This window comes from Tyto alba, unplaced genomic scaffold (assembly GCF_018691265.1).
Source record: "Tyto alba isolate M040663 unplaced genomic scaffold, T.alba_DEE_v4.0 Super-Scaffold_41, whole genome shotgun sequence".
Classification (NCBI taxonomy): Eukaryota; Metazoa; Chordata; class Aves; order Strigiformes; family Tytonidae; genus Tyto; species Tyto alba.
In genome coordinates this window covers 21260057-21284408 of record NW_024881317.1, presented here as the reverse complement: position 1 = coordinate 21284408, position 24352 = coordinate 21260057, and the positions used below count along the sequence as shown (strand labels likewise).

Below are 24352 nucleotides of genomic sequence, written 5' to 3'. Positions count from 1 at the left end.
CATTGACTTCTTTTTGTGGGGCAGCCCTGGTATGCAGGACCAGCACCATCCCCTTCTGCAGCTCCTGGGGGATGCTGGAGCAAGCAGGCAGTGGGTGGGAGGTTGATGTTGGGAACACACAAGCCCTGGGCTTGCACCGACTGGCTGAGGGCTATTTCAGCCCTACCCTGGGCTCCCTGGGGCAGGGTGAGACAAACAGCCGGAGAGGGAAACCTCTGGGGGCTGGAGGGCAGAGGACAGCCTGTGTGTGCGTGGTCCAGTGAAGTCTTGGAGCCCCTGGAGTGATGATCTGGGGCTTCCTCTCTGAGTCCTGGTATAGCTTTGGATAAGTAGCTTCAGTCTGTGAAGGTTGGAAGGCTTTCTGTGCTGGGTTCCCAGCGTAAGTGCTGAGAATAGCCCCAGTTCTTGCTGTGTTGCTCCTTTGAGATCCGAGGTCCTTGCTCCTGGTGATGTGGGGCCTCGGAGGTCTTGCACTGGAGCATCAGGAAGGTGTAAATCTGGAGACCTTCAGCTGTCTCCCGAGTCCCTCAGCTTACTGAGCTGGTCTGCTCTCCGAGATCCAAGGGTGGAGAGCGCGTCCATCTGCACACTCCATGGAGATCCTATTCCCACTGCTGGTGAGGAGGATGGCCGCGTGATGTCCCGGCAGCCCCAAGCCATCCTCGTAGGGGTGTCTGGGTGCTGGCAGCTCCTTCCTATCTCGCCAAGCGCACGGCTGCTGGGCCAGACACGGGGCGATGCTCCTCCCGGCGCATCATCACGTGCAAGAGGGGCATCTTCCCGGCGCTCCCGCGGGGTTGCCTTCCGCGCTGCTCAGCAGACGCTCACCCTGGCGTCTGGGCGACTCGCGCTGTGCCCTTCTGCAAATGGGTGGCTTGTTTAAATGTGGCTTTTGCCTGGTGGCAGCAGCTGGCGGTGAGGAGATGGGGAAGCTTGTGAGGAGCGAAAATGAGAGAAGTCCAGGCACGGAAAGCAGCCCTGCCTCTCCTGTGGGTTAAATGCCCCTGAGCTCAGAGCTCTTTTCCTTTCCTTTTGGGAAAAGGAGACTTCTTGGGAAGCCTCCGCTTCCTAAGCATCCCTCCCAGAAGAGGCTGAAGCAGACTCAAAATTATGAACTTTGTAAGTCTCTTGATACCAGCCAAAGTAGTGTGCTCCACCGTGTGTCCTCATCCCTCAGGTAGCCTCATGGCAGGGAGCAACCTCTTGGCAACTGATAACTTTCTGGGCTCCTTGTGTCCTCTGTCCCTCACCTCTGGCATCCAAGGGAGGAGGATAAGGCCCTCCTGGCGGATGTGCTAAACACAAGATGCTCTTCTGCTGTGTGCCCTGGGGTGAGGAGGAAGAGGAAGGCAGAAGCATGGGGACAGACCCAGGGTGCCCTGGGGGACTGGTTCATTCCTGCTAATTAGCAGCGTAACCAGACATTGCACAGCCTGGCTCCTAACAGATAATTACCTTGCTGGGTGCAGGGAAGGGAGCAGAAAGACTCGCTGTCCATGGGGACTTCAAAACCTCCCCATTCTTGAACTCATTTGGGAAAGGTAACCAAAAAAAAAAAAAAAAAGTATATATATTTTAACAGAGCTATTTCTGCCAGTCAGGCAGGCCAATTTGTTATCGAAGTGACACAATTGATTTTAACTGTAAGAATCAAGGTTTTTTGGCTTTTCTCCTTTTTCAGTCCTTAGGGCAGGGGCTGGCTTAGCTGTGGGATGAGCTGGGGAGCTGTGGGGCATTGGGCTGGGGGCTCTGGCTTCCTCTCTGGCCAAGCATTGCTAAACTCGTGGGTGTTTTAGAGAAGGAGGGGGGGGGGGAGAAAAATAAATCTGGGAGTGATCCCAGTCTGCTCATTGCAGCACGGTGAGGTTTCCACGGGGCCAGGGTATCCTGGCTAACGTGACTCCCCATCCCTTTGCTAACGTGGCTGCACCAGGCACTGCCTAAGGGCTGCCGGGGGTCCTGGCCCCGGGGCTGGCTGCTCCAGCGCCCTGGGGATGGCTCCCAGGAGCTGCCCCGCGGGTCGCTGCTGGCTGTGCCAGCGCTGTGCCCGGCAGTGCCGTCCCTTGCGTGTCCCTTGTGCCCGGCGTGTGGGACCGCTGCTGGCCAGAGCAGCGTCTGTGCTCTCCTCACACCGGGGACAGGCACCTCATTAGCTGCCTCCATCTCCTCTCCCTTCTGTTTATCTCCAGTTTTTTCAACTGCTTGCCTGATTATTATTTTTTTTTTATTATTTTTTTTTTTTCCTGGCTTGAAGGGAAAAATGACTGTGTGAGTCATGATGGGGCCTGACAGCTCCCTGCGCACCCTGCCAGCTCCTCCAAAGCTGGGGCTGGGGGGGCCGCAGTGATGGCTACCCGTGTGGGTCCCCTCAGGGGGCACTGGGCATCCCAGCCTTTTCTCCCCATTAACCCTTTACTCTGTGGTGCTTGGCATGGGGTCTGGCAAAGCTCAGGCCCCCAAGGAGGGGTTGGGGGCAGACCTGTGCTTCTCCTTGGGAGATCATGGCATGGGGTGACAGGTGGGCAGCAGGGAGGGAACAGCTTGGCATGAAGTCTGGTGCAGCCCTGCCTCTCTCTGTTGGCTGTAGTGGATTTGGGGCTGTGCTGAGCTAAGGGAAAGGCTCTTGGCCACTTGCATGTGTCTTGTCCAGGAAGAGCCTCACAGGGATGACAGGCTTCTTGGGTCGGTGGCTTGGTCCCTGTTCCAGTGCACCCAGGATGTCTGCTCCCACACAGAGTGGGGTCCCGGGCTGGGGGTCCCCGCTGCACCTCCCTGCTGAAGGCGCACTGTCACTTGGTGCCACGCACCGGCAGGACGCAGGGGATGGCAATTCCTCCTCCTCCTCTTCCTCGGCGCGGGACTGTGGGTACCAAACGCTGTCTCTCCTGTTGCCAACCCTGCCCTGTCGGCAACCTCAGTCCCCCTGCCCTGACACCCTGTCTCCCTGTGGAAAACCAGCAAGCAACTCTTAGTCGGTGCTGTCTTACGGATCATTATTTTGGAAATCCCAGAGAGAAGGGGGCTTGCCCACCATCCCACATGGCCAGTGCTGTCCTCTGCAGCCCATCGTCACCCTGGCACCCCTCACTTAGAGGGCAAGGCCACCCTGACCTCTTCCTCACCGCTCTGGGATGCACCCAGCATCTCTCCCGTGCTTTTTATAGCCCGAGCCCGTGCTTCCCGGCAGGCTCGCCAGCTGACCAGGATATGGCCGTGCTGCATTTGGGCTGAGCTCGCTCACGTCTCCCCTGCTCCCTCCTCACGTCGCGGTGGGCTGGAGTGCACTTTGCTGGCTTTTTGGTGCCCAGGAGAGGGCCTGGTGCTGCGCCTGGTGCACCCCAGGCTCTTCTCACAAAGACGGTGGCATCTGTCACCCTGCCTGCTCTTGCATTGTTTTCAGTCCAGGCTGGGTAACAGCGATTTCTGCGAGCATGGCACCATCAGATCTCTGCTCCGTGGGGGTCCGTTCTCTTTCATAGGTGCTTTTTCTCCCAGATTCTGTTCTGCAGAGAGGGAACAGGGACAAATTAGCACCCCTGGCATTTCTGGCTCTCCCCCCTCTTTGCCTGCCTGGCCCCCTCCCTTCTCTGTTTAAAGAGATTCAGGTCATGCCTGGAATTAGGGCTCCCTGAACTGCAGAGAAACAGCGTTTAAACTGCTTACCATCGATTAGATGGAGTGGTTTGGGTTTGGTTTGTCCCCCCAGCCCTGCCCTCAGCTTCGGATGGCTGTTCGCAGCACGGCGCGTTAATCCTCACTTCAATGCCTTTGCCATCGTGGGCTGCTCTTCCCTGCGCAGGTGGGTCTGGGGTCCCTGAGGGGCTGCTCCCCGCTTTGCACCCCGCTAGTAGCCAGCTGCTCTCGACACAGAGACCTTGCAGGAAGGCATTTTATTTCGCCGGCTTCGTTTATCGCGGCACTCCGGCTGGGATTAGACACAGATAAGACGATCAATAAATCCTCCTCTTGGCTGAGATGTGCCATGAATTTTTCGGGGAAGAGTAGGGAAAGGAGGGCACCTGTTCAAAGGTGGCAATCCTGGCTGGAGGCGAGGGAGGGGACAGCCGATGCTGCGAGGGGACGACGAGGGGGCCCCGGCCAGGTCTCCTGCAATCTTGCTGCCAGTTTATAAGAAGACATCTGTACGTGGTAGAGGAGAGAAGAAACCCCACGCTGCTGCTGCTGGCATGGCTGTGCTGCCGGAGAAAGTAGGTCAGACCATGCTGCAGAGACCAGCATGAAGGCAAAGCCCCCAGCACAGCCAGGCACCCACCTCTCCCCAAATCTACCCCCATTCCCCAGCTGCTGTGCTCGCAGCCTGCCCCACGCCAAAGGCAGCCGCTGCGGGACTGGGTTTGGCATCAGCCCCTCACCCTGGTGTCGGGGTGGCAGGAGGAGGGGGTGCAGCAGCTGCAGGCAGGCGCTGTGCGGGGCAGCTCCCCTGCCTGCCTCCCGCCTGCATCCCTCACCCGGCCGCCTGGCTCGGCTGCGTATTTGGCTGCAGGAGGGATGCCCTAGGGATGCAACGCTAGCATCTCAAGGGAGCAGTTGCTCCTCCAGCTCCCTGGCATTTTGGGATCCCCCTTTAGCTGGGGATGGGCAAAGTGCAGGGCCAGCCCCCCCGTTCCCGGAGCATTTTCTGCATCAGCGGGGAGATATGCAGGGAGGGGAGGAAAAAAAGATTAAAGGCAGAGTTTAATGCCTAAATCTGCAGTGATTTTGTGTGCCTTGCGAGGCTCTCAAAGCCCCCCTTGGAGGAGAAGGGAGGGCAGGACAGGACAAGTGTTGGGTGTCCCACGGGTCGGGCTCAGGCGGGGCTGGAGGCTGCCCGGGCTTGGCTCAGGAGGACGGCTCGGTCCATCACCACTTCCAGGAAGGTTTCGTGGCTGCCGACCAAGGGGAAAATGAAGATGTGTTTTCAAGACAGAGGTGTTTCGAGTGCAAATCAGGAGCGTTTCCCCAGCAGAGCCTAGAACAGCACTTTGCTATAGCTGTAGGCACCTGTTGTGACAGGGAAGAAATCTTCGAAATGGCCTTTGCCACGTGAGGGCATGGCTGGGCTCCCGCTCCCGGCCGTGCTGTGGGGAGGAGTGCTGTGGGAGTACGGCTTGCCGTGGCCAGGGGCACGGGGCCACCAGGCTGGGACTACCGGGGTCAGGGAGGTGACAATCCCACGCTAACGTGGCTCTGGTGGCATCGGTGCCATAACCCAGAGGGTAGGGGTGGCCAGGGGCACCGCATCCTCCAGCGAGGACCTGGACAGATCCAAGAGGGCTGGTGGTGAAGATGCAGCAAGCCGAGCAGGGAATAAATTGAGTGTGTATATCACAGGCAGGTCTGGGCTTTATTGATTTTCAATGAAAGGCTGTGTCATGAATTTTTCTCTCCCACTGTATTTGCTGCAAAGTTGCGTCTTGTCTCCAAGCATTAACCACTAACTAGAGAGCTCATTTGCCCCCCCCAGGAGACGTCGGGGAAGGGGAAGGCAAGTTTGCACATGGTCTTTTTAAGCACATGATGGATGTGGTGGCTTTACTAATCCAACACCAGAAAAGAAAGCTGGTATTAACAGTGGAAAATGTTATGTCCAGCACTTCAAGTGACTTATCGCTAAGGGGCTGCTGCATGTGGGATGCGTCTTATTCGATGGGCTGCGTTAGGCATCCCCCGCTGCTCTAGGAGCTGTCTGGGAATGGTGGCCCTGGTCCCTGCTGTCGCCAGGAGGGACGGGACATCAGCTGGGGGCCTGAGGGTTGTCACTGCTCTGGCTGGTTTTCATTTCCTCCTGGAAAGAGAAAGACTCTAAAAAACAGGGGACATAGTCCCTCTGTCAAAACTTCTTTGGAAGCTGCTGAGACATCTTGTAGTATCCTGCTTTTAAGCTGGTGTTTGGAATTTGGAGTGTCTCTTTAATCTTGAAGTCATTGTTTCTAAACATTAAAGAACATTTGGAAATGAGTATAGCATGAAATGTTTTAGGAGACATTTCTCCCCATCTTCAGAACCTCTTACAAGTCTTTTTTTGCTTCTCTGATGAATGTGTCAAGAATCCAAGGGAAAGCATTGAAACCAGCCGAGGGTTTTAAAAATAGATAACCAACAGAGAAAGTTTGAAGGGTTTAGGATGGGTTTGTCTGGAAAAGAGGCGATGGAAAGATGTTTTACCTGGCTTTGGGTAGCACCACGCGGTGAGATGCGCAGCCACGGCAGCTCGTGGCCTCGCAGGGAGAGGCTGGGAAGTCTTGTGGGGAGTTGGGAACGTCCTGAAAGGGTTAACTCTGGAGCCTGAATATAGCTGAATGCACTGAAGCTGAAGTGGAGCAGTATGCAAATCTATCCACTTTCATAAACTGCTTAATTAGGCGAATGTTAATGAGACGTTAATTACTGTTGTGCCGGCGAATCCCACGGAACGGAGATTATGTTTCTCTTCAAACATCCAGTCTTAATTATAACTTGCACTTAATTCCACTGTCTTGCCTGGGACGGAGCTAGGTAGGGAGGACGAGGCGCCAGCTCCCTGGGTGCCCTCGTTGCGTCCTCCATCCTCGCCCACGCCGCCGCGGTGGCTGTGGGCACGTGGGGATGGAGCCGTGGTGGTGGCTTGGGGACGGGGGGCTGCGAACCCTTCCCTTGCAGCCAGCTCCTCGCGTTCAGGTCCAGCCTGGCAGCAAACCCTCCGGGTGCGTGTCGCTGGAGGATCAGGGTGGAAAACCCCACGTTGCACGTAAAAGCTCCCATCCTTTTCCTTCGTGGGCTTGGGAAGCCTTTCGGGAGGTCCCTGTTCACGCCCTGTGTGCTCCAGGGATGCTACATTGCTCTGCTCTGGAGGCACCTGCCCCAAACTGGTCAGACTGAGGCAGGGGTGGGGGCTGGGAAGCCTCCAGGGATGCAAGCGTCCATTGTGAGCCTGGTCCTCTCCTTCCTCACTTTCTGTTTCTACCTGCCTTGGCCTTGTCAGCCGGACTGCAAATGCTTTCTGCTGCCTGTGATCCCTGATTCCCGTGTGGATTTTTAATTGATGGAAGTGTGAATTGCCAGAGTTCGTTTCCACAGCGCCTGACGTGCGCATGTGAATATTTTTAAAGCGTGGCTTCAACTTGGAGATCAGCAAGAGATCACTGCGACGACGAGCAGAGAAACGGCATCCCATTTCCAATTTTAACACCTATTATTATTTCGGGTTTTTTTACATAGCTTCCATTAATGTTCAGGATAATATAACGCTTTCAAAGGAGGTAATAGTGGGCCAAGAAATCTGCATCCTGAGGTTTCTTTTGTCTGGTTTTCATTTGTGCGTGGTTGGTGGCTGCTCTGGGCTAACCGCGAGGTTTCCTGGGTCCTTGCTCGGTGCTGCCAGCTATGTGGCAGAGGGGACAGCATCATAAGGCTGAAACATCAGATTTGGGCTCCATCAGGGCTTTTTTGGTACCTGCGGGGAAGATTTCTCCCAGCAGTAGGGCTCTTTTTACACAAGGAGTTGTTCGCCTTGCCGCTGCCCACACCGCTTCTCCTGGCAGGGGCTCGATGTCCTTCAGGTCCCCAGCAAATGGGCTTTTTAATTACACACGCTGCATCTGCGCGCCCTGGAGCTTGTCACCAGAAACCTGCAGCCAGTGAGCGGTGGCCCTCGTCATCCTGGGCCCTCTCTGATGGCTGGGGAAGCTGCTTCAGGGTTGGAAGCACTTTGGATTTCCATCACACGCCGCTGCAGCCTCCAGGGGTGATGAGAAAGTGTGTTGTCCCCCGAGCGACCCACACTGGGGGTGACGATTCGCCGTGTTGGATGTTTTCGATTACAAAGGGTGTCGTGTCAGCTTAGGTTTTGTTTTCCCATCATTTCTTTCTTTTTCTGTTCCAACTCTGCTGTTTGATTTCCAGACAGGTTTGATATTTCCTCTCCCAGCAAGCTGGCAAGCCCTGGGGACCCTCGCGGGCAGCTTGCTCTGGCACCGCTCCATTGATGGCAGGGCATGTCCCTCCCGAGACGGATGTGCTGGGCCGGGGGGCCACGGGGGAGCAGGCTGGCAGCTGCACCCGCAGCACCCCTGGGGGTGGCACTGCCTGGGCTGCCCCGCCGGGCTCCAGCCAGCTCTGCCTGCTTCCGAAGTCATCTGACCATGATTTTTTTTCATCTCCTAAAAAAGCTTTTCTACCAGAAGCAACGTATCCAACAGCCAGGGATTTTTGCCTTTTTTTCCTTCTCCTCTGCATTCTGCATCTCTCAACGTTGAAGTCCCTGCTAATTAATTAAGAATTAATTAATTCCAACTCCTTTAATTTTTAAAAAATGGCAGGATCTGGCCATGTACCCCCTCGCAGAGCTTCCTGCCGCTCCCTCCTTCCCTCCTTGCAAGAGCAAATCTCGAACAAACAGAGCCCTGCTGCAAAATCAACAGCTGCGTAGGAGGCAGAGGCAGCGTTTTGCATACAATTTCAATAAAATACAGCGTGTTTGGGAAACATGACAGACAGCAAAGCCAACACGGGGGGGACCAAAGAGGCCAGTGCCTGTGTCGAGTCTGCGCTGCCAAGATGTCCCTGTGTGTCGGTGGCTCCCGTGATGCTTTTTGGGGGCCCAAAATGCCACGAGCAGGTGCTGGTGGGACGGGGTGCTCCGGTGCAGCCCCCCTGGGTGCCAGCACCTGAGGTTGGGTACCCAAGGGGAGCAGCTCCAGCTGGGCATCACGGGCAGAGGAGCAGGCAGAGCCTTTACTCGACCCCACGATGTTCTGCCTGCTGCTTCTAATTGCCGAGCCCAGCACCTGCAGGCTTTAAAATAAAACAAAAGGAGGAGAGAGGAAAAAGAAGGGTTTGGCTCAACGATGTGTTTAAATTAGCCTTATTGTTCTGGGGGCTGGGTGTCGGGGTAAATCCATTGCCACAGCACCCTGTATCTTTACTGAGTGGGATGTTGGGGGATAAATGAATGTTCTTCATACATTACCATGGCCTGACAGCGATGAGGCAGACAGAGGCAATGCAAAGGTGATTAATGAGAAAGTTTGAGTTAACGAAGTGTAGTTGTCTCTCATTAGGGGGAAATGAGTTCCCTCTACCACCAGCCTTTGGGCTCATGCAGTTGGGACTTTATTTTTTTTTTTTTTAATGCCAGATAACTTGTTTCCTATTTACCTTCGCTCGCCAGGTTGATGGCACGATATTGCTTGTCCTGTCTGGAGGAGCTGCAGTGGACTTGGAGCTTTCTTGCTACCCGCCGATAGCAGCACCAAGTGTGTGTGGGGAGATGTGATGGGGGACGGAGATGTTCGTTCCTGGGGATGTCAAAGCAGGGACATGATGTGCAGAAGCACATGCTCAGGCCAGCAGGCATGAAGCCCCTCTCTGCTGGGCAAGCAAGGGGAAGAAGTGGCTCTCCGGCAACGCGCCAGAGCTGGGAAAGCAGGTTCACAACAGGAACCTGCAATATTAACAAGTCTTTTAATGAAAAATACATCTGCTGTTCAGCTGCTTTGTGGCCCGAGATGCAGGCGTGCTTTTTGGTACAGTGATGGTTGCTGCAGGACCTTTTATTTTACAATAGTTGAAACAAAACTGGAATCTATTTTTAATCTGTTCCCTTTCCCCTTTGCTGCCTTCCCTGTCACCCCACTGTTGTGCTAACCCTGCAAAAGCTCAGTTGGGGTTTGGGAGAGACCAGGAGCCAGATTGGGTGCCCCAGCTTACAGCAGGAGGACAACCCATCCCTGTACAGTCCCGTTGCCCAGTGACTCTGGCTGAGGCCATCCTGGTCAGGGCTGCTTTGCAAAGAAAGAGCGAGCTGTGGCTGGCTGCCATTCAGTAGCTTTAGCTTTTCAAGGAGGGAGGATATTTTTTTTTTCTCTGCCAGATCTGGAGCAGGCTGAGCAGGATCTCCTCAGCTTGGATTTCAAAGTGTCTTATGGCAATCATGCCCGGAGGCAGAGGTAAAGGCTGGGTCATCACAGTTCACTCTTCACTGGTGCTTTTCATGCTGAGATTTTTTAGTAATTCCCAGAGAAGACAGCCATTGCAAGGCCCATCCTGCCAGTGAGGAGCGGAAGAGGCTGGGGAGGTGGGCTGAGGTCTTGTGCAAGGTATTTACTGCCAGATCCTACTGCTTGGTACATTTGAGCATTCCCAGAGGTGGAGTACATGTGTTTGGGCAGCGTCTGGCCCTGCCAGGGCCTCTGGGAGCTGCCTTGCCTTCCCTGCCACCCGCTGCCTGCAGCCACAGAGGCACCATTTATCTAGAGCAACGAGAGACCTTAGAAAAATAACAATAAAGAAAAGGTATGTGAGAAGCATCTGTGAAATAATAACAAGATCCTGGGGATGTTGCTGCTTTCATCTGGGAGCTCTTTGCTAACCGCAGGTCGCTCCTGTCCCTCGTTAGAGACGGAGCCGGGCAGCGATGCTCCTGCTCAGATCTTCCTTGCCTTTCAAGATCCCCCCGTGGCATCCCGCAGGCTGGTGAGCCTGGCCCCTGCCAGCACATCCCTCCTGCTGCCAGCTGCCAAGCTGGGTTTTAATCCCTCTAATCAGCCCTGCATCCAGCCCCAGTGGCAGTGGGAGAGGTGGGCTCACCTGGGGCCATTGCGCCTCCCCACCACGTTACAAATGAGAGATGTGGCAGGGCTGTTCCTGTGCTGGGACATATGGAGTATGGAAACCCCACGTCTTCCTCAGCCTGGCTTTGTAAGGTTGAGCTGACAGCTTTGCAGCCAGTCACCTCTCAGCCAGGGTAGATGCTGGTTTACGCTTGTGCCTGGTCTGGCCCCGGGTAACACTCAAGGAGTGCAAGTGCTGGCAGGTGCTGTGCTCCTTTCCAGCTGGCTGGAAAATGTCCATCAAAACTTGCTTTCCTGAGAAAAAGCCGGTTCAGCCAAGCTAAAATAATTGTGGGACTCTGTGTTGAAACCCAGGGAGGTTTTCGATGCTCGCACAGGGGTGCAGAGGAGCGTGGGCTCTTGGGGCCGGGCTGGGGGAGAGCTTCCCCCTGCAAATGGCCCCAGAGCAGGTTATCATGTGAAGGGACCCCCATAGCAGATGCTGGGGAGCAGAGAGGAGGATGCGGGGCTCCAGACACGTGCAGAGCCCGGTGCTGGCCATACCTTGGGCAGAGTTGATGTTTCCAGTTGAAGCCCAAATGTCTCCGTCGTGCTCTGCCACCTGCCAATGGGAGGAGTTTGCTGGCTGTTTGAATGTGCCTATTTGCACATGGTTATGCTTTTGGCATAGTCCTTGGTTTGACTTTTCCTATAATAAAATAATTTTGCTAATCTGGAAAGAGACTCCTCGGTGAGCGAGGATTAAGGCATATTTCAGAGCGTTTGCCTCTTGGTCCATGGCATGAAGGGAGGTGGAGCGGAAAGGTGCTGCCTCTTATTTCAAGGCTTGGTAGTTGGAATGTCTCGTGTGAGCTCAGGAGAGGTGGGATTTCTGCAGACCTTGAGAGCTACAGACCTCTGCAGGTTGCTAGAGCTAAAAAGTGGGGTTGTGGAGGAGGAACTGTGTCAGACCCAGGTTCCATCGGCGAGGTGGGCTGGGGGTCTTGCAGGCTCGTTGTCGCCTTGGAGTCAAAGGGAGTGATGTGTTGGTGAGCATCTGAGAGCATGCTTGGACACTGGTGTAACATCCAGCAGTGTGCTTTCAGCTGTGGTTAAACACATTTACACCGCTGTGCACGAGAGCAGGGTCTGGCCCAGGGCCTCCAGCAGCTGTGGAGACGCAGGAAACCAGAAGCAGAGTGTTTAAAGGCTAATGAAGATGCACTAGAAAATGATTAGCTTTGCAAGCAGCATTCCTGTGTGCTGGAAACGTGGGTATTATGAAGTTCGCACTAAGCCTTTGGAGATCTCTTGAGCAAGAGTGATCTGCATGCCACGCAGTGCTATTATTGGAAAGGGTGGCTTCGCTGCCTATCATCTGGCTTTGCTGAGTTAGCTCCGTGGACTGTCGCCAAACATAAAGCATCTTTTCTTTGGCTGTTGCCAACCCACCTACTTGGAGTGGGTGATGACTTGTTTGTTCCTCAGCTCAGCTGGAAAAAGTGAGTGTCCCTGTGGGAGGGTGGGAAGAGGGAGCGTTGCAGGGTGGCATTTCCCGAGGAGAGAAGAGGATTGCTGGGCTCGGGTATTCAGCCGGAGAAACGTTCGGTATCCCACCGCGATCTCAAGATGGTCCCACTCAGCTCTTGCAGACATCCTTTGCTGTGTGTTGGGCTGGGGCATCACTGCCTGTCAGGCTTGGTCAACTCATCCCCCCCCACCCAGCTCCTGAGGGAGCTGCATGCAGTGGGAGACCCCCACCTCCTTCACTCGGGGGGGCGAGGGGATGCTCTTGCTTGGCCTGAACCTGCCCCAGAGCAGCCAGGCTCTCCCCAGCCCGGCTTTCCTGGTGCTTTCAGCCACTGGTGTGGGACAGGATGAGATGCAGTTCCCCTCTCTGCTCCCGCTGCTTTCAAGGCAAGGAGTGCTTGCCGTGCTCCTGATCGGGCTGGGAAGCATCCTTTGGACTTGGCACTGGATCTGTGCATCCCTGCTGAGACGTGTTCCTCAGGGGATTGCTCCCCGGGGCTCCGACAGCAGCTGTGCTGGCAACGCCTGCCGCTGCCAGCCCTCCCACTGCCGCTCCAGCCGTGGATTCCCCTCTGTGCCGCCGCTAACATAAATCCCCAAGTCTCTTCTGTGTCAGATATGAAGCGGTTGCTTTGCAATGAATTAGGTTGTTGGGCTTTTTTTTAAAGAAAAAAGCTGGAAAGCATCCCTTTGGCCCCAGAACTGCTGCCCAAAGGACAGGAGAGGGAAGGAGGTGGAAAGGGCCATGCAGGGAGAAAGATTTTTAAAAGGAGATGAGGGCTGCCCAGGTGATTGCCAACACAAACAGGAACAACATGAGAGACCTCAAGAAAGGGCAAAGAGCCAGGGCACAGGCACACAGCCTTGTGGCCAAAGGCCTTAAATTTGGCTGGCAAGTGCGAGTGCTGGGGAGAGGGGGTGTCCCTGCTCCCCCCCCCCCCAGGATGCGGGAGGAGGCGGTTGCGCCAGCCGTCTCCCCTGGCAGTGAGCAGCCCCCGTCCCGTGCCGGCAGTCCCACCGCTGCTGAGGCGGAGAGAGAATCTGCAGATGAGCCATACAGCATTAGGGATGCGATGCTGCCGGGGCTGCCAGCCCCCCTGGCTGCGATTCCCTGGCAGAAAAGCTGGGGAGAGACAAGGAGTCCAATCCCCCAGGGACCTCTGGGCGGGCAGCATCACTCCGGGTCAAGGATTAAATCTATTACAGAGAAGCACTTGGGGGAAAGCCCGGGACGTGATGCACGTGGAGGCTGATGCATTAAAAACGCTTCCTGCAGAGATCTCCTCCCGCTCGGGAGGCAGGGAGAGGGCTCAGGCACGAAACCCCCACCCGGAGCTGCCTCCAGCACTAATGGCTTGCACTCGCCGGCAGGCAGGGAGCAGCCTGGTTACCAGCCTGGCACCGGGTGGTGGGAGCAGCCCTTCAAACCCCAGCCCCTCCGAGCCAGAGCTGAGCACCGGAGGCGGCTGAGACCCTCTGGAGCCGTGCCCTTGCTCCGCCGGAAGGTTATCAAACTCAATGTGTTTTTTTTTCCAACTGTTTCAGCTCCAGCCGTAAACATCATGCGAGGAGAATATCCATTTAGTTAGAGGGTTCCCAACCAGCTCTAAGTCGTAAATGGTATCTGGGTTCCCTGGAAGGTCGCGTTGCCTTGCTGCAGCCCAGCACCTGGCTGGAGACGGCTGCCTGCACATAAGGGTACAGGCACGTATGTACAGGCAGGCATGCCCATGCCACCTTCTTCCTAGGTGTTGCCTAAAAAATGGCAGGATGCGAAGAGCATTCCAAAACTTGCCAGATTAGTAGACCTTTCCCAGAATGGGTGCTGGAGCCGAAGCAATCAGCCGTTCCTGTTTTGCTTTGAAAAACATCTATTTTCACTCTTCTTGTCTTTTTCCCTTTTCTCTCCTTCCAACTTGCAGCCCCACACATTTCCTTTTATTCCCCCCCTCCTTCCTCCTCCGTTTCATAAGCTATTTTCAAATGCCAGGAAGGGCGAGATCTGAGGGGAGGAGGAGTAACCAAAAGAAAAAAAAGGGTGGTAAAATTATTTCACACATTTGCGGGGGAAAAAAAAAAAAAAAGGTGTGGGTGTGGGGAAAGAGAACAGCTCCAATTCCCACAGAACAAAAAGCAACTTCATTCATTTCCTGACATAATTTTATCAGGTAGAAAGATTTGGTTACATTTATGCAGCCAGTACAGCTCCCAGTGATGGTCCTGGGGTGATGCAGGTCCCCAAGGGGGGAGTTGTCCCTCCTCCTTTGCTGCCCTGACCTGGCACGGGTTTGGTGTCAGGGCTTTGGTGCCAGGGCAGCCTGGGCAGGAGGATGCTGAGTGGGGAGAAAAGGAATGTTGAGCTGCTGAAAAACGTGGCTTTGGATTAAGGGCCAAATTTTATCCAGCTTGGCCCCAGGAAAGATAGGGTAGATGTTGCAAATATCACCAGCTTCACAGGAAGCATTTCATCACACAAGGACAGTATGTTGGATGATTTCCCGTGTTTAATAAATAGGATTAAACCCAGCAACAACAGTGCTCACTAAGAACTAGGAGTTCAGGTTGTGATAAACTCTTTAGATGGCAAAATCTTCTTATGCTCAATTGTTTCTCCATTTAGCTGGGAAAACTGGAAATAACTGTTTCGGCTTGATCCGAACCAATCTCAAAATGTGATTTGTTTGTCTCACTGGCCACAGTGACAAATCGCATGGCCATTGGAAGAGGGAAGAAAAAAACCCCAAATCCCAAATCCCTTTTTTGGAGCCGCTCACTGCTGTGACGCTAAAGATAACGCTGGAGGACTGATGCTCTGGCTGTCCTACGTTGAAGACCAGTCCCCTTCATGCCGTTGCCTTCGGTGAGCTTTGGAGAAGACCTGGACAGGAGGAGACTGGGGACCTGGCAGCAGGCATTAGCCTGCCCGTCTCCCCGTGGGTGAGCCCGGCCGCTGGCAGCAGGCTGGCATTTCACACCTTGGGGAGGGTGACATTTTCTTTGTGGCATTTCCAGGTTCGAAGGCTGGCATTTCACCCCAAGAGGAAGCTGGTATTTATAAGGCAGGGTACTGGCATTTCATTCATTGTTACTATCCAGTGATTCAGACAAGGTCTCTTAGCCAGAAAGGTCAGCTGGGTCTCTGCTGTTCTTTGCTGCTTTTCTTTCTTTTCCCCCTAAGGGAATGAGGGAAAAACAAAGCCAAGCCATGCACCAGAACTGCTGATTGCTATTTTTCTTGCCTTGAAAATGAAGGTCTGATATGCTACATAAAACCTAAGACTTTCCAAATTCTGACTTGGAAGGGTGTCTTTTGTAAGGCCCTTATACTATTTTGCTTTAAGTTCCAAAGATGCAACCCAGAGCCTGGTGCCCGGGCAGTGTGGGTGGCACCAGCGTTTGCCCCAGTGCCATACTGGTGCTCACCATTGCTCTAGTAATCCTGCACCATCCTCTTTCTTGGTCTGAAGAGCTGAGCTGTAGCCCACGTGAACTTTAATATGTTTCAAGAAGCCCCAGACTGCATCTTTTCTGGCCAAACACCAGGTTTTGTCTCCACAGTTGCCCTGGGACAGGTGATTTTTCATTGCTCCTTCCAGAGTGGGTGAGGGATGAAGAGCAGGAAAGGAAAAGTAAGTGCAGGTCCCCACGATGACTATGGGGCTCTTGTTGGACTGGGGCAATATAGACACTGCCAGGACCTGTGGAACATAAATAAAATCAATAAGAAACTGTTAAATTGTGCCTGAACCTCGCAAAGAACGGCATGGGGAGAGCTGGCTGCAGAGATGTATCTGCTGCCACTCCGCGGGCTGTGGCACATTCATTAAGTATCTTTAAGATGGATACACCCCCCAGTTCACCTCCTGCGAAAGCCTGGGAATTTATTTCCTCCTGAACCGTGCCATCACTCACCGGTGACAGCACCGCCTCGGCACCGCGCGCCTCAGCCGCCGAACAGCCGGAGAGGAGCGGGGCTGACTGCCCTGCCTCCTTGGGAGGGGGCTGCCTGGGCTCCCCGCACCCTGGTCGGGAAAAGGGGGAACCCCATGCCCCTGCCCTCAGCGCTGCCGCCGGGAGGAAGGCTGCCTTGCACCTCAAATGCCTTCGTGCACCTTTTTGCGCTGCTCAGGACCCCGCTGCCTGCAGCCGGGCTCCGCAGCCCTTGGTGCATCCAGCGCTGCATGCACCCCGCGGGCTGGTGGCGTGGAGAGGAGCCGAGGGTTCCTCCTCTTCTCTCCCCTCTGCACAGCGCCCTGCAGTCCTGGTCCCCTCCTTGGCACCCTGGCTCCGCTCCTGGCCATTTGCCGGGTGGCTGCTGGGAGTTCCAGGGCTCCCACATTACACGTGTAAATGGGAGAACCCAAAGTCTTTGTGGAAAAATGTTGCTGTGCCTGACGTGGTGCTTGTAGCTTTTATTGGAGGAGCCAGACAGGAGCAGGATGAATCCAACGACCTGGGGCAGTACTGGAGACACCAATCCACCTCTGAGCTGCTTTGCTTTCCCTCCCACCTGCTGTGTCAGTGATGCTTTGGACTGGAAAAATGCGACAGGTCCACTTAGAAGGAGAAAAGACCAGCTAGAGGGGGCCGAGTGACCCTCCTGCCCTGCACCCAGCACCCTCTACCCAGCACTTCCCAGACCCCACGGCCACCCCTTTCCTTCCCCGTGCTGACATTTCACCCTCTGGTGCCTTCAGCTGTCAGCCAAGGTGCACATTACTTCAATTTATGCAGAGACCTGGGCTTTACTTCTTCCTGTAATTTCTTCTAATGCTTTTAATTTTTCCCCCCCATATCATCTGGGAACCTACAGATTATCCCGTAAGAGCAGAATAAAGACTTGTCAACCTTTCTTACACTCTCCTTGAGATGAAAATAACTTCCTGAACCCCTTATAATGCTTTATTTTCTGCCGCTTCTGCTACTCTGAGTATAATTTGACTGACTAAAGGATTCTGAAGCTAAGAAAAAAAAAAAAAAAAAAAAGATAAAGTAGACTAATAATAATAATGATAAAAACTGCTCCCAAAAGGCTGATAAGGGCCTGGAGACTCACACACCAGCACCGCCTGCCAGGGCAGGTGTGAGCCTGGCTTTTGTTCCCCCAGCTCCCTAAGCCTGTGCTGGGAGTGGGGACAGCCGTCTCTGCAAAAATGGGACATTTTTCAAGAGAAAAAAGGTATTGTGTCCCCTGTGATATGGAAATGAGCAGGGAGGTAAGGGCAGGGAAAGAGGATTTCTGATGGTAATGAGGCTTTACACTGGCTTTCTTGCCTTGCCTCCATCCCTCCCTTTCAAATGTAGGATGGGGTTTCAAGGGCTGTTGTATTCTTTTCCTTAGATTGTTTGTCATGTTTTTTTTAACCCTGTCTGTAATGGTTTTTAAAGATAAAACGTGGGAGCTGCAACGAAGGGGCATTTGGGAGGGCTGGGAGATCGCAGAATCTTAGAATCATGGAATGGTTTGGGTTGAGTTGAAAGGGACATTAAAGATCATCCAGTCCCACCCCCTGCCTCAGGCCGGGACACCTTCCACTAGACCAGGTTGCTCAAAGCCCCATCCAAACTGGTCTTGAACCCTTCCAGGGAGGGGGCAGCCACAGCTGCTCTGGGCACCCTGGGCCAGCGCCTCACCCCCAGCACAGAGAAGAATTTCTGCCTTAGATCTCATCTAAATCTCCCCTCTTGCAGTTTAAAACTGTTACACCTCATCCCATCCCCACCCCCCTGACCCAGAGTCCCTCCCCACCTCTCCTGCCCCCCCTTTAAGCCCTGGGAGGCCGCTCGAAGGGCTCCCCGGAGCCTTCTCTTCTCCAGGCTGAACCCCCCCAACTCTCTCAGCCCGGCCTCCCAGGGGAGCTGCTCCAGCCCCCCCAGCATCTTCGTGGCCTCCTCTGGCCCCGCTCGAGCAGCTCCGTGTCCTTCTGCTGTTGGGGGCCCCCGAGCTGGCCCCAGCACTGCAGGGGGGTCTCCCCAGAGCGGAGCAGAGGGGGAGAATCCCCTCCCTGGCCCTGCTGCCCCCCCTGCTCTGGCTGCAGCCCAGGGCACGGGTGGGTTCTGGGCTGCGAGCTCACGGTGCTGCCTCACGGGCAGTTTTCCCCCCACCAACCCCCCCAGTCCCTCTCCTTGGGGCTGCTCTCCAGCCACTCCTCGAGGGCCCAGCCTGGGTTTGTGCTGGGGATTGCCCCGACCCCCGGGCAGGACCTTGCCCTTGGCCTTGTTGAACTCCAGGAGGTTTGCCCGGGCCCCCCTCTCCAGCCTGCCCAGGTCCCTTGGGATGCCATCCCTGCCCTCAGCGTGTCCCCCCCCACACAGCTCGGTGCTGTCGGTGAACTTGTGTGGGTGCATCGATCCCACTGTCCGTGTCACCGACAAAGACCCCTGACCCATCCCCGACCCCTGAGGAACGGCACTCGTCACTGCTTTCCACTTGGACATTGAGCCATTGACAGCAACTCTTTGAGCATGACTGACCATCCATCCAATTCCTTATCCATCAAGTGCTCCGTCCCTCAAATCCATGTCTCTCCAATTTAGAGACAAGGATGTCATTCAGGACAGTGTCAGATGCTTTGCACAAACCCAGGTAGATGACATCAGTTGCTCTTCCCTTGTCCACCAGCGCTGTAACCCCGTGCTGCAGGGGTTATGGTTACCGAGCTCCATATGATGCTACAATGCTGAGTTCTTGTAGGTGGGTTAGACGTGCTGGGGAAGGCTTTTGCTTTGCCATCCCACAAGCCTCAGCACTGCTGGGGATGGATGTGACCTGCTGAGCTGGAGCAAAGGCTGGTGGTGAAGGCTGATGCCATAGCTGAGACCACGGTGGCCATGCCATCCCCGAGCACACTGCCCCAGCTCTGCCGTTCCCCTCCGCAGCGCTGGTGGAAACCAGCTCCTCCACTGCTGGTGTCCCCAGGCTCCTACGGGGACACTTGTAACTTTGGGACATTTCTTGTGGGCAAACTTATAGCACCTCTGTTGGTGGAATTTAGCAGCTCCAGTAGTAGTTCTGCCTGTCCAACAATTGTGCCTTATTTTTAGTCTGAGCTAGTCTAGATTCAGCCTCCAGCCACTAACTCGGGTCTGACGTTTATCTGCTGCCTTGAGGAACACTCCGCTATTCCAAAACCCTTCCCCAAATAGGAAGCTGCACCTCTTGATGGAGAGGGCTGGACACAGATTTCCTGTGCAAACAGTTGCTGGTGGAAGACTGAGGTTTGGGCTGAGCTCAATTTGTCACATAAAATACGTGCACTCCGCTGAAGAGGTGAACTCTCTCCTCTGAAAAGCCAGTGTTGCAAGCCTTAGCTCCTGGGGGAACAAGGTGGGGAGTGGACGGCTTGGGTCTCGCTAGAGGAACGAGGGGACATCGAATGAGCAGAATCTTTTTCTCGGGCAGTCGCAGGGTTGTTGTGGCCTCTCTGTTGCAGACAGCTGCTGAATTGCTGTGCAGCGAGCCGCCTCAGCTCGGAGGGCAGCCCAGGGTGAGCGGCGAGGGCTCGCCCTGTGCTCCACTGTCAGTGTTTTTCATCCGTTGTTAACCTGAGGAACTTTACGGGACCTCCCGGGGCAGCTCATCTGCCCACGCTGGGCAGCACCCGTGGGCATAGGAGCTGCCTGCCCCTCCTGCCCTGCCTGCCCTGCCTGCACTGCAGCCAAGGACCACCGAAATCCAGCTGGTTTCAGAAAGTGCTGATTCAAAACCCAGCCAGCACTCTGCCGGGCTGCCGTGGGTCAGGAGGGCTTGCAGGTCAAATTTGATATTCAAGCAGGAGCTGTAAGCAAAGATGCCTCATGGTGAGCTTCATTGGTGTTTATTCCGGAGCTCCCTTTTTAGCCAAAGCCCTTGAGCTGCACTGGTGATTTCTCCCTCCCTGCCCAGCAGACATTGCTGCTCAGCTGTTTGATTTTATCCCTCCTAATTTTACAAGAAGTGACAGTAAATCTATCCCGTATGCACAGGACCGTGTGGGGTGTTTAAACAATCATTCGCATCCAGATGTGTTGATAGCTTTGGGGTATCTCCTGACAATGTGGGTTGGTGCCGGATATATTATGCCGTAAAAGTTAACATTCGGAGTCTGACATTCAATCCGCACGAGCAAGTGAGCTTTTAGTAATGAGCTCTGCTGCGTGGGGCAGCCCCGTCGCCCATGGGTGCTGGGAGGGTGCCTGAGGGGCGCCGGGGATGTCTCCCATCAGACCTCCCCACAGACACAGCCACACCACCATTTAAGGGCTCCCAAGCCCAGCCAAGGGTACCTGTACAGCTTGTCTCCACATCCAAAAAGCCCGTTAGCCTGGGAGGAGGAGGAGGGGGAGTGAGAGGACGTGGCAGAGGAAGATAAGTCCAGGGAGCAGAGGATTTGCAGGGAGTTAATAGCAGTGAATTGGCATTATGCCCTGGCAGGTTCTCATTTCCCTGGCTCTGCGCTGGCTCATCCGCACCCCAGCGTGGGGAGGGAGCCTCTCCCCAAGCATCCATCCCCACCGCCAGTGTCAGGGGTACGCGGGGAGGGGAACGCAGCCAGAGCCGGGGGCTGCCCAGCAGATCATGGCCACGAGCCCCTGGAGTGCGGGGAGCCGGGGTTTGCAGCTCTGGCACACGGCCCTGGGACCTCCGGCACGCGGCGGGTGACAAAAGGGACCAAGCGGAGGAAAACGAAGTTACTTTGCTGCTGTCCCGCTGGCGATGCTGAGGGAGATGCTCCATTTTAAATCAAACCCGGATCAAAGAGGAGATGGTTCCTCTGCTGCTTGGGGATGTACAAGGCTGTGTCTGAGCTCATAATGTTAGGGCAGCTTTTACTACTTAAAGCCATCTCCTTCCTTTGCTTCGCTCATCTACGCTCGCAGAACAACCCTGTGTGAAGCTCTGCTTCATATTACATCAGCTTGGAGGAGCTGGAGGGAGGTCGCATGGCTTCCCCTCTGGGCAGGAGCGGTGGCTGGGCTCAGGCTGTGCCCGCTCTGAACCAGGGAAGGATGCTGACTCTATAGGAGGGTTATTTTTGAGGCTTTCTTGGGCACAAGGGCTGCAAAGTGGTGGTTTGCTACCCTGCTCCTAGGCACCAGGGCAGGATGTCCCCCCCACCAGCTCAGTCTGCACCCCCAGGGCAAGTCCCCGCCGGGGAGCTGAGGTGCAGTGGGGCTGGGGGTGGCAGCATGGCCTGGCCCCGTGGGCACACTGACATTGCGGCTTTCCTCTCCCCGGGCAGATAGAGGCCATCGCCTCGGCCAAAACAGAAATTTTCCGGTGCTGTTATTAACTCTCCAGCTTGGAGACAACAGCCCTTCTCCTGGTGCCTGGAGAGCACTCGGCAGCAGCACCGTGACCGCTTAAGATGTTCACTGTGGCCACTGTACCTGCGGCATGCCGTGCCAGGGAGGGCTCAGTGCTCCAAAAAACATGACAGTGGTGCTTGGAATAGGGTCGGGAGCATCCGGGATGGTGGCATGCTGGGTTTGGGAGCTGCCACCAAGGGGAGAGCCCTGGCTACAGGTGCTTTGGCCCCAGCAGCTCCGGTCACCCTCTCCCATGTCCCCTCCACGCAGAGCTGAGAGCTGCCTGGGAGAGGTCCCCAGCAGCAAGGGGACACGGTGGGACCCTGCTCAGTCTGAGGGCTTCTGCCAGACCTTTTCCCTGCTCCTATTCCCTTGCACGGGCCTGGCTGGATGAAATGGACTTTGCAGCCCCAAATCCCTTAATCTCCAGTATACTTAACAGCATTAGCCAGACTAGAGGAGTCACATACACAGTAATTGCACTCAGCAGAGGACACGCTCAGAATTTCACGCTGGGAGGAAACGTATTATTCATTTTCTCCTTCTCCCACCCATCTACACAGGAGTACATGGAAGTCACGATAAGGATACGTTAAACATGCAGAGAAATGTCATAGCTGAACTAAAACATGCTCTCCTGGCAATTAACCTAAGCAGCCTTGCAGGAGCTGCTCGGGGTGAAATCTGCGGAATGTGGGGTCTAGCACTGAGGCAGATTTTCGATTTTAATTTATTTATGTTTTCTGAAGGAGCAGGGCAACGCTAGGCACTGCTCCCCGAGCAGGGACTGAGCTGCGGGATGTCCCTTGGCTACGTGGACTTCTGGGTCTAACCTGTCCCCACCTCCAAGAAGCCGCCACGGTCCCCTGCATGCAGAAGGGGCTGTGGACGTTGGTGCTGCCTGGGAACCGCCGTGGCTCCGAGCAAGCACAACTTACTGCTGGTTGTGGCTGATTTAAAACATCCTCCCCGAGGACCTGGTGACGTGAGGAGTCAGTCCCTCATCTTTACAGCTGGGTGTTTGCACGCCCTATGCCTGGCACTGCTCCTGTTTGCAGAGCTGATAACTGATGGTGGAGAAGACTTTATTGTCTGAGGAATACTTAGGCAAATGAGCACAATGGCTTAATAGGGAACACCTGGAGAAATCTCCAAAGAAAGCGCCGTAAATTCCCCTTCCCTTGGATTTATGGGGAGATTTTTCACAGATATTTATGCTTTCCCAGGTGCGTTGTTGTGACTCCTTAGCACAGATTTGCATGGCGTGCTCCAGGAGCTGATGAGGCACTGGGAGAGGGGAGCCGTGATGGGGCAGCTCTGTGTTCATACTGGGGTGGGAGCAGCGAATGGCTCCTCAATCCCCTGGCAAATTACTACCATGTGTGGTAGCTTGCAGCCCTGCCGATACCAGCTGAGCACCCAGAGAGAGTAACGAGCAGGGCTAGGTGAATTTAGGCGGCCGTGATGAATTTAAATGGTCCTGATGCAATGCAGGTGGAGGTAATCTCCTTTCTGCTCACCATGTCTTTGCTCTCTCTGAGTGTGCTGGCTGGAAGGGAACACAGGCAGGGAAGGTCTATTTTCTTGCTCTTGGGGTTTGGCACCATTAGGCTGCTTTGTGGGTGCTGGGACACCCCAGCCATCCCCAGAGGCAGCACCCATGCAGCTGGATGCTGTGGCTGAGAGTGCAACCAGGAGGGTCCATATCTGAGCAGCTTGGGTGACATCCTGGTCATTCACTGGTGCTAATGAAGTAGGATGTGTAGGCATCTCATCTAAGACTCCGTTAAACTTTATCATGTGGTAAGGCCGTGGCTTGGGGTGGCTGGGGTTTGCGGGGCAGTTTTGTGCCCTGTGGGGCTGGGCTCAGCACTGCCGCAGGACAACGTGCCCCCCGCCACCCATGCAGGGCTGGTGCAACACCAACACTCCCCTGTCATCCTCTTAATATGTCTGCTGCTGTCAACAGCCAACCCACTGAACCGCATCCCTCTCTCTCCTCCTTTCCAGGTTCCTTGCCTCGCCAGCAGGTCCTTGCAAGATTTCAGCTCTGGTAAGTGCAATGGTGTTTTCTCCTTGTTGAGAGTGCGCCGGTGCCAAAGCATTGCGTGGTGCTGGAGGAGCAGCAGGGCCGGGCACCATCGCTGCTCCCCAGGCAGGTGTAAGAGCCTGAGCGTGTCTCTGCCGAGGAGCTGGCTCCTGGCACACTTAACCCCAGCACGAACAGAGGCCCACGTGCTAGCGCAATTATTTCCCCGCCATGTGAAAATTGGCTGAGATAACGTTTATCGCTGCCTTTTCGTAATTCGCGAAGGGAAACTGCGTGGGCATCTTCGATCCTTCCTGGGTAAACTTTGACGGATGGGAACTGAAAACTTCAATTGAGTAATTGGCGTGATGATTGCAATAAAAGCCAGGAGGGCTCTGCCGTCACTGCCGCAGCAGCTCTTGGGGTGGGACCCGGGGCGCTTTTGGAAAGGTAAGATGGTGAAGCGGTGGGTGGGAGGAGAGCAAAACCTCCCCAGGGACCTTTGCAGAGGAGCCAGAATTAGAGGAGCATTTAAGGCCTGGAAGAAACATGAAAGTCAGAGGTTACAGTCCTAGATGGAAACTAGTGTCGTCACCTGTAACCTTTCCAGTGATGGGCTCCCTTCAGGCCACCTGCTCTGCTACCGGCCACTCTGCTTGCTTTCTCCCGGGGGATCCGGCAAGTAGAGCATAAGTTTTCTCGGGCTCAAGTCCCTGTACCACTCTGTGTTTGATGTTTTCACACTTCCAAAGTCCCCGTGGGTTTTCTAACCATACAGTTAACCCAGCAGAAAGGGTCCTGCTTCTGTGCTGGGATAAATTAGCAGGGCTGTCTTGCAAGCAGCGGGGCTGCCACGTATTGCACCGTCTTCACCTTTGGCCTCTTGACATGTTTTCTTTAAAAAAATATATCTATTTATCAGAAAAGCAGCTTCTCTGTTTGACGCTACCTGTTGGGTTGATAATTGAGTCCCACC

General features: G+C 54.9%; 1 protein-coding gene across 2 annotated transcripts in view; it reads left to right on the top strand.

Moving 5' to 3' along the window:
- Nucleotides 1-24352, top strand: part of LINGO1 (leucine rich repeat and Ig domain containing 1) — a 172707-nt gene that overhangs the window by 36477 nt on the left and 111878 nt on the right. Inside the window, exon 2 of one of the 2 annotated variants that reach the window (XM_032990273.2) lies at nucleotides 23358-23400. The exons of the other annotated variant lie outside the window; for it this stretch is intronic. The gene's annotated coding sequence lies outside the window, so the exon portion shown is untranslated. The remainder of the gene's footprint in view (nucleotides 1-23357; nucleotides 23401-24352) is intronic. 2 annotated transcript variants of the gene reach the window in all.